This window comes from Podarcis gaigeae (genome assembly GCF_964106915.1).
Source record: "Podarcis gaigeae genome assembly, chromosome: 15".
Classification (NCBI taxonomy): Eukaryota; Metazoa; Chordata; class Lepidosauria; order Squamata; family Lacertidae; genus Podarcis; species Podarcis gaigeae.
Window position 1 is genome coordinate 27,006,210 of NC_139692.1, and position 15,543 is coordinate 27,021,752.

The 15,543-nt window shown below is 44.0% G+C and overlaps 1 protein-coding gene across 8 annotated transcripts in view; it reads right to left on the bottom strand.

Moving 5' to 3' along the window:
• The window catches only part of LOC310832627 (protein CEPU-1), an 819,723-nt gene that overhangs the window by 560,368 nt on the left and 243,812 nt on the right, over positions 1-15,543 (bottom strand). The gene's annotated exons all lie outside the window — the stretch shown is intronic.

A 15,543-nucleotide genomic window follows, 5' to 3' on the forward strand; every position in this document is an offset into this window, starting at 1 on the left:
CAAAGCTTAGTGTCATTTGATGTCGTAAGGACCCTCCAGGTGTGGAGAAATAAGGATCTGACCTGCTGGCCAGAAAAGGTTACTCACCTATACAATGGAGTACCTCTGCCTGGTATTGTTTAGGCACCAGCTTAAGCCTCCACATCCAGTTCCATTCCCTAACATCAGAGACCTAGGATGATGTATCAGCCTATTTCCATTCCCTATCAGTCTTACATGCACTCAAACTTCTTTCCTTGTTTAAAATGCACGCACACTCAAAAATCTATACACATTTTGCATCCATTCTTCCCCCGAAATCCACATTTGTGTAGGCTTTTCAGTGCATTTCCCCCTAAAGTGTTATATTTATTACTTATATTTCCATTTATATGCTACTTATAATCTAAAAGGTTTTGAAGTGGTTTACAAAAGGTAAACACTTATGCAGAAGTACAAACATGATCATGTCAAAATTCATGAACGATGTCCATATCCATAAAACACATAAAACCAGATAGCATTAGAAAGGAGTCAAACAACACAACATTCATACAGTTATTCATCCAATCCCACTTACCTTCCATTTCATATGGCCCCCACAGCCATTCAATGCATGAAGCATTACTTTTACCAAGCACTCATGCAAAAACCACTCACACTCAATAATATTCTATACCCTGGAGTGTATAGAACTACTATGATTCACTCACTCCCAAGATTAGAATCATAACATACAAGATACAGCAAAACCTCCAGACCTGATAAAGGAACACTTAGCACTGGTACCAGACATATTTCCCCCCTAAAAATATGCATTTTGTGTGTATTTTTCTAGCAATTTGCAGATTTCTCTGTGTATTGTTTTTAACTGAAACTGGACTGCAAAAGTAGGAGAAGTGATTGACAGGTGCATTCCAATCAGACCTAAGTTCGGGTCTGGTGTATTAGATCAGGTCACTTTAAAATGCAGACCTTACAAATTTATCCTCCATCCCTACAGGGACCCTGGGATTCCCTGGCCCAAATCCAACCCACTATCTGCAACACCTCCCTGGCTCAGTTCCACCTTCCCCACTCTCAAAGCAGTTTTTATGCATGGAATGCTCATTCTGTATCATAAACCTTAGTGGTGTTGAGTACAGACCCAAAGAGAAGTAGCAATTGTGGGTTAATGAATCAGGATTTTTAAAAATTCTTTTTCAAAGGAGTGTATCATGGTTGTGCACGTGTCCTGACGCGCAAGTTGGAAGGGGCCCATTGTGCTGACATAATCATCTTCTCTTAATTTGGCCTGAACAGCACTGTTTTAATTATATTGATTCATGCCTTGTTTTCTGCCGAACAAGCACTGGAAATTGAGTACCGATCGCTGAAACTACAGACGACAGCAAGAGGGCTTCCTTAATGGGAGCAGAGATACGACCCTGGTCCCATCCGTCTCCCTGTTGTCTGTTATTATTTCTAAGTGCAAAATATTAATTCTGCATAGAAATAAAATTGAACTCTGGAAATGGGTTCCAGGAAATAAAACTGTCACTTGGCTTAATTAAGAAGCCATTATGTTTCAAAAGCCTGCCGCAATAAGAGTTTCTTATAGCAGACTGGTCTGAGCTGCCAGTCTTCACAGTCCTGCACATGGGAAATGGGCTTTTAGGAATTTGTTCCTCCAGTACACTCAAGGGAGCACACAGAGTTTTTCTTCTGGTAACAATCCTGTGTGGTAGGCCACACTGAGGCTGAGAGGTACTGACCCTCCCAGATTCACACAGTGAGCTTTGCAGCTATGTGAAGATTTGAACTGGGGTCATCTGAATCCTAGCCCTGACGTCCTAATCACGGCACCAGGGATAGCCGTTGTGGTGCCCTTTGGACTACAGTTCCCATCAACCCCTGCCAGAATGGCCAGCAGTATGGAATTGTGGGTGTTGTAAGGTGACGGATACAGCATTAACTACACCCTCAAGCAAGAGTCATCCATTGTGAACATTTGGAAAAGTATGCGACCAAATTTAATTTTAACCATTGTGAACTTTTTTTGGGTGGCGGGAAACTGCCTGAGATTATTGTTGCTGTATTGATCCTAAAATAAGACAATAGCAAGGGCATGGGGGGTATCAGGTACGGTTATAGCTCATGTTTTGCATATATGAAAGGTTTCCAGTTAAGGATTGTTGAGAAGGCGAAGCATGTCCACAGTGCACACACACAAGGGGCAGGGGGGTTGCAGCAGAAAACCACAGCATCTCAACCATGCATTTGGCAACTCCTATTAGATCAAACCTATCCATTCTTAAGGAAATCAGCCCTGGGTGCTCACTGGAAGGACAGATCATGAAGCTGAGGCTCCAATACTTTGGCCACCTCATGAGAAGAGAAGACTCCCTGGAAAAGACCCTGATGTTGGGAAAGATGGAGGTCACAAGGAGAAGGGGACGACAGAGGATGAGATGGTTGGATAGTGTCTTCGAAGCTACCAGCATGAGTTTGACCAAACTGTGGGAGGCAGTGGAGGACAGAAGTGTCTGGCGTGCTCTGGTCCATGGGGTCACGAAGAGTTGGACACGACTAAATGACTAAACAACAACAACAATTATTTCCCAGCAGTGATCTAATCCAGGGAACAGGGTTCATATCTGCATGCAGAATCTGGGACCCCAGCTGAGGTACAGTATTTTATGGGAAGGATTAAAGTTTCCCATCCATTTTCTCCAGGCCACGTGTAGATATAGAAACCTCTATCATGTACACACATAGAGGTCAGTTATGAGTGCTCCCACATTCTTAATAGGACATAGGCTGCAACCAGCAGGGTAGCTAACTATAGGGGGTGGAAAGGGCTTTGGCCCCCTTAATATTTGTGGGCAGGGGACTGAATCCCCCCAATATTGGTGTGCTGGGCAGGGAGAGTCACATGACACTGGGCCTTCTCAATGTGTGTGGGGCAAGTCAGTGCCCCTGGCAACCAGTCAGAGAGCTTTCACCACTGTGAGTCTAGCTCTTTGGGACTCACTTGCTAAAGGAGTCTTGGCTGGTTCCTTCCTTGCCTTGGTTAAGGCAAATGATTAAGACTTTGCTATTTAAGAATGCTTTTATGACCCATTTTCATGGCATCTGATCAGTTTTATGCTTCATGCTGATTTTTCTTTATCTCTGTGTTCTGTTTCTCACTTTATTGTTCCTTTTTATAACAACAAAAAACAAACCAACTAACAAGCATGTATTTTCTATACCTCTTTTTAAGCCACTCGGGGGAAGTACACTTCCTTGCCCAGCAAGAAAATCAATGAGTGGTGTATAAATTAAAGTGAAAGTAAACAAAGAAAGTAAAAGTGGCAGCTTTATGCCAGCCTTCTCTGTGCCAAAATGGATTCAGTGAAAGTTGAAGCATATAATTAAAACCTCACAAACCCAAATTAAAGCTGACTGCAGTCTGTCCGCAGCATAAACAAACATGATGGGAACCAACAAGGGCAATAAAAGCTCCCAAAATTCTATGTCACCAACAAGCCTGCCAACCAGGCTGCCTGTGGCATGGAGTTCCCAGTGCAACCTTGCAGTACAGTTTGGGGAGATTTTCATTTTTTTAAAAAAAAGGAGGGGTGAGGCAAGTCTCAGCACATGATCTCAAAACCAAGTGCAATCTAAGAACACGAGAACCTCGGAAGATCCTGTGGGATCAGGGAAATGGTCCAGCATCCTGTTCTCACAGTGACCAAGCAGGTGCTTATAGGAAATCTGCAGACAGGATTCAAGCCCTTCTCCAAATTTTGCAATGCTGTTCTCAGATGAACAAACATACAAAAATCCATTATTTGCATAGCTGTCAACTTTTCCCTTTTCTTGCGAGGAATCCTATTCGGAATAAGGGGATTTCCGTTAAAAAAAGGGAAAAAGTTGACAGCTATGATTATTTGGGGAGGGGACATTCCTTTGCAAAAATGTGCATATGAGGTAAAATTGGAGGCCAGCCTGTGCACATTAGAGGATAATTTTGCACTATGCTGATGCTTTTGGGCTTTTCAATTCCACCACCCCTCCCTGCAAACTGATGTGAAAATGTGAGGAACTGAACTTAACAGGGGAGGGGGCGCGAAGGAGAAACCAGAGAAATCAAAATGGACAGATTCACCCATCCCTAGCTCCTACACAGTCCTCTGTGCATGTATAACACAGCCTGGCTAGAGCCTCTCATCTCTCTGCTGTTCCAATCTTCCTCAATCCCTTTCCCCCTCCAAGCTGCCTATCGCCTTTCCCACTTGCACTAACGCCTCTCCATCGCATCCGCTTGCAGCAGCCCCTGCCCTTTCCAGTTCATCTCTGTTAACAGGCCTGTGTAATAGGCTGTCTGAAGGGATCTGCTCATCTTAAGTTCACCTCTGAGCTTGATACTGCTAGTTAGCCGGTTAATATCACCAAAGAGAGAGCGAGAGAGAAAGCATTAGATGCGAACGGAATATGCAAGAAAATGTTGGGCTCCTTCAGCCTTCTACAGGATGACAGCTATGATACCCCCCCATTCCCAGTTACGAGAGGAAGGTAATTTGACATAACAGCTGTTCTGACACTTTCTCCCTGCAGATGATGCCAGGCAATAAGAATGCAAATAAGGAGGCTTGACGCTCAGCTCCTGCTTTCACCTGCAGAGCCCAAAACTGCTTTCAAAACATGGGCTAATTAAGTCTCACTTCCCCTGCTGTGGAGGCAGCATCATTAGACCCATTTCCCTTGCAGTTAGAAAGGCAGAGGAGGAAGAAAGCCGATCAGAGGCTGGGAGTTCCATATCAGTTGTAGACAGAGGCATACTTAGGCTCCCTGGTGCCCATGGTAAGGACCTGTATCAGTGTCCCCTTCACTCCGGCCCTTGGCAAAGAGATGTATCGGTGCCTCCAAAGTGGACATAGACCATGGACCAGAAACTCAAAAAGCTTGCTTTTTCTTGCCACCAGTGACTTCCTCCAGGGCCACTGGGGTCAAGTCTGCTCTACTCCACCTCCCCTCCACCTCCCCTCCTCCTCTGTTGGTCCATCTGCCTCCCTCTCTCTATATTCTACTTTTCCTTCTGCCTCCTTCCTCACTCCCTTCCTTTTTCCTCCTCCTGCAACTCTTGCCTCTTTCTTGCCTCCAAGCTCCACTGGCCAGTCCTCTTCTAATTGTGCCACCGGCTGACTGTGGAGGGGTCATGCCTGTAACCAGATTCCTCTGCTGAGACACCCAGAGGAGTTTGCCCTCAGACAAAATGACCCCAAATGGAGACAGTGGTAATGTATAATTATTACTACAACTGATATAGACACCCATCAATAAACAAAGTATTTAAAAATACAATATAGAATACAGTGGTATCTCGGGTTACAGACGCTTCAGGTTACAGACTCCGCTAACCCAGAAAAAGTACCTCAGGTTGAGAACTTTGCTTCAGGATGAGAACAGAAGTTGTGTGGCGGCGGCACAGCGGCAGCAGGAGGCCCCATTAGCTAAAGTGGTACCTCAGGTTAAGAACAGTTTCGGGTTAAGAATGGACCTCCAGAACGAATTACGTTCTTAACCTGAGGTACCACTGTAATAAGAAACAAAGATAAACGGGGGGGGGGGGGAGAGAGACAATGGAGACCACATTTAAAACACAAGACTATAACAGTAGAATAGGATTGCAGGCCTCTCTCTGCAAATGTTGGCTATCTCTGTTCCTTTCCTCTTCCAAATCCAGCTAGTCATTGGAAGAATATTGCAACTAAGAACCAATGCTAGTGTTAGCCTTTTTTCCTCCTCCCTCCACATCCCCTTTCCTTTCCTTTCCTTTCATGCCATGTCTTTTAGATCATAAGCATGAGGCCAGGGACCGTCTATTAATGACATTTTAAAGGAGCTCTGGGATTTCTTTTTGCAGCCAAAGAGCAGGATTAAAAGAAATGAACAACAAACCCTTAAATAAATGACAGATTCGTGTAACAATCCCTCTCCCTCTTCGAAATTATTTCCAAGTCGCGGCACACGAGAGGCTGTGTGGCAAAGCACAGACATCTGTTGAGTAGTGTCTCCTGAGAATATAGATCTTTGGCCACCCGTACTTTAAATCTATGCTCATCATATATAATGAATTCTATGGCTGAGAGCAAGGTGTAAGGGTCAGCTGTATGCGGGCCTCAAGGGGTTTGGAGAAGGCAGAGAAAGAACCTTGAAGCTGAATGTCATCTGCATTTTTAGTGCTTGCCAAGAGTTCTTTTGCCAAATGTAGGCAATGAAGCTGTTCAGGATGAGACTGAGGAGAGGGTGCACCTGCCAGCAACTATGTTCATGGCTGTGGAACCTGGGGCCTTCCAAAAATTGCTGGACATACAGCTCCCATCATCTTCAGAACCCAAGAACATCAGGCCAGTGGACCATCTAGTTCAGAATCCTGCTCTTACACTGGCCAACCAGATGCCCGAGAGAAGCCTGCAAGCAGGATTTGAGCACAAGAACTTCCTCCTGGCACTTAGTCACACGTTTCAGATAAAATCACAGATTCCCCCCCCCCCCCCGGCTTGCATTAACATTCTGAAATTTTGCAGCCTCCATCTTTTATTTATTGCCCTATTCTGTAGAAAATCACTATAGTAAATCAATACATGGGTCATCAGAGGCACACTTGCTTAGGAGCAATCCTGACTGACACCAGTGGGTTTACTCCTGGGAAAATTTATTCAAGATACCCTAAGTATGCAGAGGGCCAGTCCCATTGAATTCCTGGGGGCTTCCTTTTGAGTCCAGGCAGCAACTGTTTTTGGCATGTCCAAATGATGTGCTGTCCCTGACGTGTGGGTTCTTTTGGATCTGGAAGAATAAAGAATGGGGTAGTGGTGTGGCGTAATGATAGGTAAAGGGTAAAGGTAAAGGGACCCCTGACCATCAGGTCCAGTCGTGACCGACTCTGGGGTTGCAGCGCTCATCTCACTTTATTGGCCGAGGGAGCCAGCATACAGCTTCCGGGTCATGTGGCCAGCATGACTAAGCCACTTCTGGCGAACCAGAGCAGCGCACAGAAACACTGTTTACCTTCCGCCAGAGCGGTACCTATTTATCTACTTGCACTTTGGCATGCTTTTGAACTGCTAGGTTGGCAGAAGCAGGGACTGAGCAACGGGAGCTCACCCCATCACGGGGATTTGAACCGCCGACCTTCTGATCAGCATGTCCTAGGCTCTGTGGTTTAACCCACAGTGCCACCCACATCCCACTGGCGTAATGATACCCCCACCCAAAATGGTCACTGCCTGTAGGCATCTTTAATGATGAAGGGTTGACCATGACACACATTTCATTTTTAAAACTGCTGTGATTTAATGGCACACTACACTGTGGTCCCCATTAGCTAAGCTGAGCCCCAGGGATCTGGAGCATCATCATTAACAGAAATTAGATCCCACATTTTACCTATAGGGGTGCACTTAAAGGAAAGAACTGTAGCTTAGCAGTAGAGCATCTACTTTGCATGCAAGAGGTCTCAAGTTCCATCAATCCCTAGGATTTCCAGGAATGCCCCTGCTTGAAAACATGGAGAGCAGCTACCAATCAGTGTCAACAATGCTGAGCTAGAAGGACCAAGAATCTGACTCAGTGTAAGACAGCTTCCTATGTAAAAAACAGATAAAAGTGTGCTCTGTAACTCTCTCTCTCAGATATTTCATTGAAGAGGCAGGAAGAATTCTTGGAGCTAAGATGCCAAGACTGTCTCCATGACAGAGCTGGTCCTAATCATAGAGAGTGACGGATGGAGAATCAGAACTCAAGCGAACACATGCAATGTCCTGTTGCTTCCTGTGTGGCAGCTACTAATTATCCATTGAAATTTATAGGCTCCTGGGATGTAAGCAGATGGGTATTTAAGTTAACCGCAGACTTGAATTGTCTTCCATTAGTTCCAGAAACATACCTGGTTTCATCTGAGCTCTGCGTGTTCCAGATTAACTACCCGTTGAGTAACAGTGAGTAAGCCAGTTATTAACACAACAATGGCACCATTAACTACATCCCTCATTTTCCCTACAAAGGAAAGCTGGGTGTGGCTGAGTTAGGGATGGACAATTTAGTTTCCCCTGTTTCTCTCTTTTTCAAAAGTTGTCACTTTCCCACATTTCTGCATCAGTTTTCTTTGTTGTTGTTGTTTTAAAAAAGTCTTCGTGAAAATTCACCAGCAGTTTAATGCAATCTTTTCATATGTGGATTTGTGGCTGGTTGACTGGCAGAGGTGATCTGGAAACCAAGACTTATGCAGAAAAGTTGAGGGAGTTGAGCATGTTTAGTCTGGAAAAGAGGAGCCTGAGATGGTATATGAGAGCCATCTAAACTGCTGTAGCACATGGAAGACGAAACAAGCTTTTTTCTCCTGCTGTGAAGGGTAGGACCCAAAACCATTAGCTTCAAGTTACAAGGAAAGAAATTCCAACTAAACACCAGGAAGAACTTTCTAATGGCAAGGACTGTTTAACAGTGGAATAGACTCCCTCAGAAGGTGGTGGACTGCTTGTGCATCCTTGGATATTTTAATTTCTTCTGTGTTTGCTATCGTTTCCACTCTTTTTTGATATGTTGCTTTATTTCTCACTTTATTATGAATGTGAATTGTCTTGTGGGTGCTGATTTAGGACAGGAAGGCTGTTCTAATTTACCAGTTACAGGAAGTCACAGGAGGGGAGAGTGTTCTTGTGCTCAGGTCTTGCTTGAAGGTTGGCCAACTTGAGAACAGGACACTGGACTAGATGAGCCATTGGCCTGATCCAGCAGGCTCTTCTTAGGTTCCAATAGCAAGACACCAAATTTTAATAAATCAGTATATTCTGTTGTATATGCCCATATTTTTATCAAATATGCAACTCTCTTTCCTTCCAAAAATAATGGGAGAGGGAGCAGCCTGACTTTTGTTGCTAATACTGCTTCCGGGTAAAGGAAGGAGATCCATGTTTCTGCAATTTAATATTGATTGTAGCCAAGAGCAGGCCTTTAAACCTTGCTGTGACTCTTGCCCCAGTTGCTATGCTGAAATCTGAGTTCCCCAAATGCTGTATTTCATATTTCATAGTACTATGCATGTGAATCTACTGGCATCCTAAGAATTAGCACCCAATAACAAAATTTTATAGTACAATTTTATGTATTCCCATAGAGCAATATTATGCAATGCGATGTGAATCCCACTGTATTTAAGGGAAGATTTCTAGATAAGCATGCATGGGATTGCAGCTATGCAGCACAGTTCTATGAATGCATTGTTTAAAGTGCATCCCGCATAGTTCAATTGTTTTACTGACAACTAAGTAAGGATAGGAAGACAGTCTTAACTGTGCAGTCATACACTGTTAATTGATTAATCTTATGGGTTTCAGGCAGCAATCCTAAACATACTTACTAGGAAGAAAGCCTAATTGAACAGAAGTGGGACATACTTCTGAATAAACATGTTGTTAGATAGTTGATTAATTAATTGGTTAAACTTGCAGCATCAATTTGCAGTTGAGTAAACAGAGGCGTTCTGAAGCAAAAAGCAGAATTTCTTCATTCTGAAGTGATGTGTCATAACAGGCATAAATTTAGATGTTGGCCATCAGCAGTTTTTTCTTCTCTCTCTCTCTCTCTCTCTCTCTCTCTCTCTCACTCACACACACACACACAGAGAGAGAGAGAGAGAGAGAGAGAGAGAGAGAGAGAGAGAGAGAGACAGACAAACATCTGTACATACACATTAGCCTGCAATTTGCATTGCAAAGAGAGAGAGAAAAAACTCCCATTCGCTGCAATGGAACTTTCCCCAACCCCAATACAAATGGCACAAACAGAGCCTCCCATCAGGATTGGGATCCAGACATAGAGGGCAAGGGCTTTAACCCTTTGTCACAGTAATAGCCTGCAAGCCAGCACAGGGTGGGGACTGCACTGCTGACCTAGCTTCCGAGCACAGCACATCACTGCTGGTTACCAATAGGGGCAGGTGGAAGAGCAAGGCAGCAGAGACCTTGGTGCAGTGTGAGTGCGGGGGTATCCAAATGCTGTATCTGTGCCACACCAAACTCCCCAGTGCCTTCTCTCTCCTCTTCTTGGTAACCAGAAGAGTTGTCCTGTATTCAGAAGATTGGCCAACAACACAGTCCTGTCCCGCCTCACTGGCTGCTACTGGTTTGCCAAATAATTTGGCAACTGCAGTCCAAATAATTTTATATAGATATATTCTTTAGTTATGGTTTCTATTTGCAGAGGGTTGGACTAGATTGCCCTTTTGCTCCCATCCAACTCTACATTTCTATTATTCTCTATAGACAGATGGCAGACAGACAGATAGTTACTGTACATAGATATGAAACCTGTTGTCCAATAATTGGTGGCCCTTCTTTGTTTAGATTTATTTCCTAAAATTTCTTTTAAAAAGTGATTAAAATCAACAACAAGCTAAAAAAAAAAACCCACCAGATTAAAACACATGTCAACATTCTGCATGTCTGGGTCGGCTTGCCTAAACAAACAAAAACTATTTTTAGCATGTGCCAAAAAGAGTATAGTGAAGGCGCCAGCCCAATGTCAACATAGTCAGCCAAAAGGTTTTAAGTTGGCAGATCTAAATGATTAATTTGAAGTTTACAGCCTTAAAAGCTAGCATATGATTATTTTTAACAGACAATAAAACAGGGCTTGTCCAGACTTTTTTTGTGTGGCATGTTTCTAGGCGTAGCTCCTCAGTTTAAAGTGCTGTGTCTGAGTGCTCTCTGACTTACTTAAGGACTCTTATAAATCCAGATACAGTGGTACCTTGGGATAAGAACTTAATTCGTTCTGGAGGTCTGTTCTTAACCTGAAACTGTTCTTAACCTGAAGCACCACTTTAGCTAATGGGGCCTCCCGCTGCTGCCGCGCCGCCGGAGCCCGATTTCTGTTCTCATCCTGATGCAAAGTTCTTAACCCGAGGTACTATTTCTGGGTTAGCGGAGTCTGTAACCTGACGCGTCTGTAACCTGAAGTGTCTGTAACCTGAGGTACCACTGTAGTTCCAACCCTTGCATAGCAAAATCAGGTCTATCGGTACTGACTTGGAACCCTTGTATAATTCAAGTGAGCAATATATTTATTGCAAAATTCAAACCAGATTAAGGGACACTGAAAAACAAAACATCAAGCCAGCTGTAAATAAAATTTGTTTCTGTGGTTTGAATACAACAGATGACAGAGTCACTTATACTGTATCTCAAAATTATTGGATTGAATTTACTTTATTACGGTCACAGACCAGCATAAGCAAAACATCTAAATAAATAGCATAACAATATCTCTAAGTGCATAATTATTAAATTAATTGGGAACAAGAACCAAACATAGATTAAAACATAGACATAGAATACTTGATTAAGCGTAGGTAATGAATGAATAAAAACCGATAAGGAAAATTTAAAGGAGATCAGTTAAAAAAGAACAGCTGTATGGGGTGGGACTTCAGAAGTATGGATCTAACTGTATGTACCTTCTATTTAGGACTGATTTATAGCATAGATCATCTTTCTATCTATCATGGCAGCGCAAAATCTGGCGACTAAATATGTGACTTCTGGGCTTTCGTTCTGTAGTAATAGGGAGTTGTAGTGTTGTTCTGAGTGCCCAGGGAACTTATATAGGATGGCCTGGATAAACCTGGCTCAAATGTCTATGTAATACTGGCAATGAAGATGGGCATGCTCCATTGTTTCCTGCTGCCCAGAGCTACATGGACATTTTCTCTCCTCATATGGCATCTTCCTATACAGTGGTACCTCGGGTTACATACGCTTCAGGTTACAGACTCCGCTACCCCGGAAATAGTGCTTCAGGTTAAGAACTCTGTTTCAGGATGAGAACAGAAATCATGCTTTGGTGGTGCGGCAGCAACAGGAGGCCCCATTAGCTAAAGTGGTGCTTCAGGTTAAGAACAGTTTCAGGTTAAGTACGGACCTCCGGAACGAATTAAGTACTTAGCCCGAGGTACCACTGTAATGGCCTTCCTGAACTGCTGAAGGGAGGGCCTGATAATGGGCCTAGGTGAAAGCCCTTCGTTGTTTTGGTATTTCAAGATTAGCTATGTATGGCATTTGGGAAGTCAAGTATCTTCTAGTTTCGCTAACTAAAAATTTTGGGGACCTGGCTAGGTCTGCCTGTTGTTCTATGTCTACTACACACTGTTCAATAATGTTTTTGGCTTGTTTGTTCCCCATGTTAAGTAAGAACTGTGGATTGAATCCTAGAGTTGTTATTATATTATCCACTGCTCATTTCCATATCAATTGGAAATCGTCTTTGGTAGTCAAGGAAGGAAGGCTGTTCAGAAGAGAGGCTAGTCTCAGCCAAAAATTAAGAGTTGCGAGCCGCACTCTGGCCTCAGTTCTTATGAATCCAGTTTCGAGGCGTATTGTAGCATTGGAGACATATTTAAGTACTTGTACTCACTTCGGCAGCACATATACTATCTCAAAATTAATAATTCCAGTCCAACGTAGGGCCTTTATGTCAGCCCAACTGAACATTTCCCCCTCAGCTTTTGTCAAGGGCAGATATTTAAACAGCCCCAGAAATGATAGACATTGCAGATGTTCTTTAAATGTGCCGGATGCAGTAGAACATATCCTTTTCTACTTTTCATTGTACAACCAGCTACGCAAATGTGTGCTATCCCCTTTTTTGGCTATTCTCACATCATGGCACAATGAAAATATCAGATTCCATCAACCCGGAAGTAACTGCAAGGGGGGCTGAGGTTTTTGTCAGTAGTATCTCTTAGAGTGGTGAATGGCACTATTTAGCGGAACACGGCTGTTTATTTCTATATACCGTATTTTTTGCTCTATAAGACTCACTTTTTCCCTCCTAAAAAGTAAGGGAAAATGTGTGTGCATCTTATGGAGCGAATGCAGGCTGCGCAGCTATCCCAGAAGCCAGAACAGGAAGAGGGATCGCTGCTTTTACTGTGCAGCAATCTCTCTTGCTGTTCTGGCTTCTGAGATTCAGAATTTTTTTTTCTTGTTTTCTTCCTCCAAAAACTAGGTGCGTCTTATGGTCTGGTGCATCTTATAGAGTGAAAAATACGGTGTTGTAATTCTTTTTATATGGATGTTTTATGATGGCCTATACTTGTACAGTCATACCTTGGGTTAAAGTAGCTTTGGGATGAGTATTTTCAGGTTGCGCACTGCGGCAACCCAGAAGTAATGGAGCAGGTTACTTCTGGGTTTTGCCGCTCGCACATGCACAGACGGTCAAAATAACATCACATGCATGCGCAGAAGTGGCGAATCGCGACCCACAGACGCACAGACATGGGTTGTGTTCGCTTCAGGATGCAAACAGGGCTCCGGAACGGATCCCGTTCACATCCAGAGGTACCACTGCAATGCCTAATAAAGGTTTGGCGAAATAAGTAAGAGTGCTACCCCCTCCAGTGCTTTCCCCATGAAAACCCACTCTTTACTGCTGAATTAGAACAAATGGCAATCTGCTCAAAACCTGAATTGTCTTTTGTTCTGCTTCAGAGTTAAAGACAGGGTTTTCACAGGGAAAGCACCGGGGCAAACAAAATAAAATAAAAAACTGCTCGGATACAGCACTTTAAAACACGAACCTGTGCTTAGAAAGTGTGGGGGAAAGGTAAGTGTGAATGAGTCCATAATTAATCTGCAGTACTAGCATGTATTTCTCCCTTTCCCTCTCTGCAATTTTGGGAAGCGTTTGGCCTCCACTTTGTTTTATACTAGCAAGCTCTGCAGGTTAGGGCTCCAATGTGGATTTTAAAAATGCATTCCCTTTCAGTGGTTAAAAATTTGCCTTTTCCTTCTGCTGGTGTCCTCCCCCTGTCATCATCCCACCTCTCTCCACCTTGTGCTTAGATCATGGGAGAATAAAGCAAGATCTTCTCCTTTTTTGCTCGTTCAGCAGTCTCTACCAGGAATATGAAGAATGGGCCACAAATGCTCCTCAAAAGAGCTGAAATATTCAGCAAACAAGACCCCAATCGCTCTGGCTGCCTCCCTGGGAAAACAATGCAATAATTCTCTCCTGATCCAAGGTATGCATCTTATCTGTTTCCAGGGCTGTCTGCTGATACTTGGCTCCAGTTCAGGGGAAATGATGGCTCAGAACAAGGGAAGGAAGAGAAGGGAGGGGAGGGGAGGGATGCAATGAACACACAAACTCTGACAGTCAGCAGGAGATGCAAGACAAGAGCATCAATTGCATGCTTCTACCAGACCTGTTGATGGAGCAAAAAAAAAAAAAAAAAAAAGAATTCAGAATTGCAAAAGGTAAATGCCACCATAGGAAGAAGAGGTTTGCACAGTGGAATGGAAGTTAGCTAGGTTGGTATGAAATGTTTATTCTAGAGCAGGGATGGGGAACCCTTAGATGTTGATGGACACCCATCAGTCCCAGACACCCAAGCCAATGGTCAGGGATGATAGGAATTGTATTCCAGCAAAATCTGGTTCTCCATCCTTGTTCTGTTATTATAATTAATAACCTGCCCTTCACTGTAAGGGCCAGATGCGCCAGTTCCAAGAGGCCGAGCATTTTTAACCCCCCACCCAATGTTTCCTACTGTCAGGGGCGGAGGAGGCTGAGCGCGGAGCTCAGCATGGCTTGAGTGGCTGGTTCCTCCTCACCCTTGCCAAGCACAAGAGCTGCAAGCCACTGTGTTCAGCTTTGTTCCCTGACTCTTCCTGTAGTGTAACTCAAGGTCACACGTGCAACCCGTTGCCCTCAATCTTCAGTGCTTGTTGGCATCTCTGGTAAGGGCTGCCAATGGCCAAGACTGCTATGCTCTGGCTCCACGGTCAGAGGAAGCAATGCTTCTGAAAACCAATTGCTGGAAGCCAGAGGTGGGGAAGGTCCTCTAGCACTCAAATGTTGCTTGTGGGTTTTGCACGGGAGTTGTGAGAGCAGGATGCTGGACTAGATGGGCCACTGGCCTGATCCTTCAGAGTTGTTCTTACGTTCTAAGGTCCCAGGGTGGATTACAACATTAAAACACAATATTAATAATAGTTTAAAGGAACTTACAACTTTTAGAGTGATGCTGATAATTTCTATTTTGGCCATGCACTGGAAGTTTGGGGACAAGCTTAAACTTTCCTGAAAAAAGTAAGCTCTCCTGAAAAATCATGGCAGAAAGAAATTTCTCTGATTTTTTTGGGAGAGGGTTACCTTATTTAGGGATGTGGGTGGCGCTGTGGGTAAAACCTCAGCGCCTAGGACTTGCCGATAGCATGGTCGGCGGTTTGAATACCCGCGGTGGGGTGAGCTCCTGTTGTTCGGTCCCAGCTCCTGCCCACCTAGCAATTCGAAAGCACCCTTAAGTGCAAGTAGATAAATAGGTACCGCTTTACAGCGGGAAGGTAAACGGCGTTTCCATGTGCTGCTCTGGTGACGGTTCGCGGACAGCGCTGGCTCCCGGCCTCTAGAGTGAGATGAGCGCACAACCCTAGAGTCTGTCAAGGGTATGGGCAGGGGTACCTTTACCTTTACCTTACCTTATTTAATCTCATGAGATGGCCAAGGTCCCTCCCCCCCCCCATTCCTCCT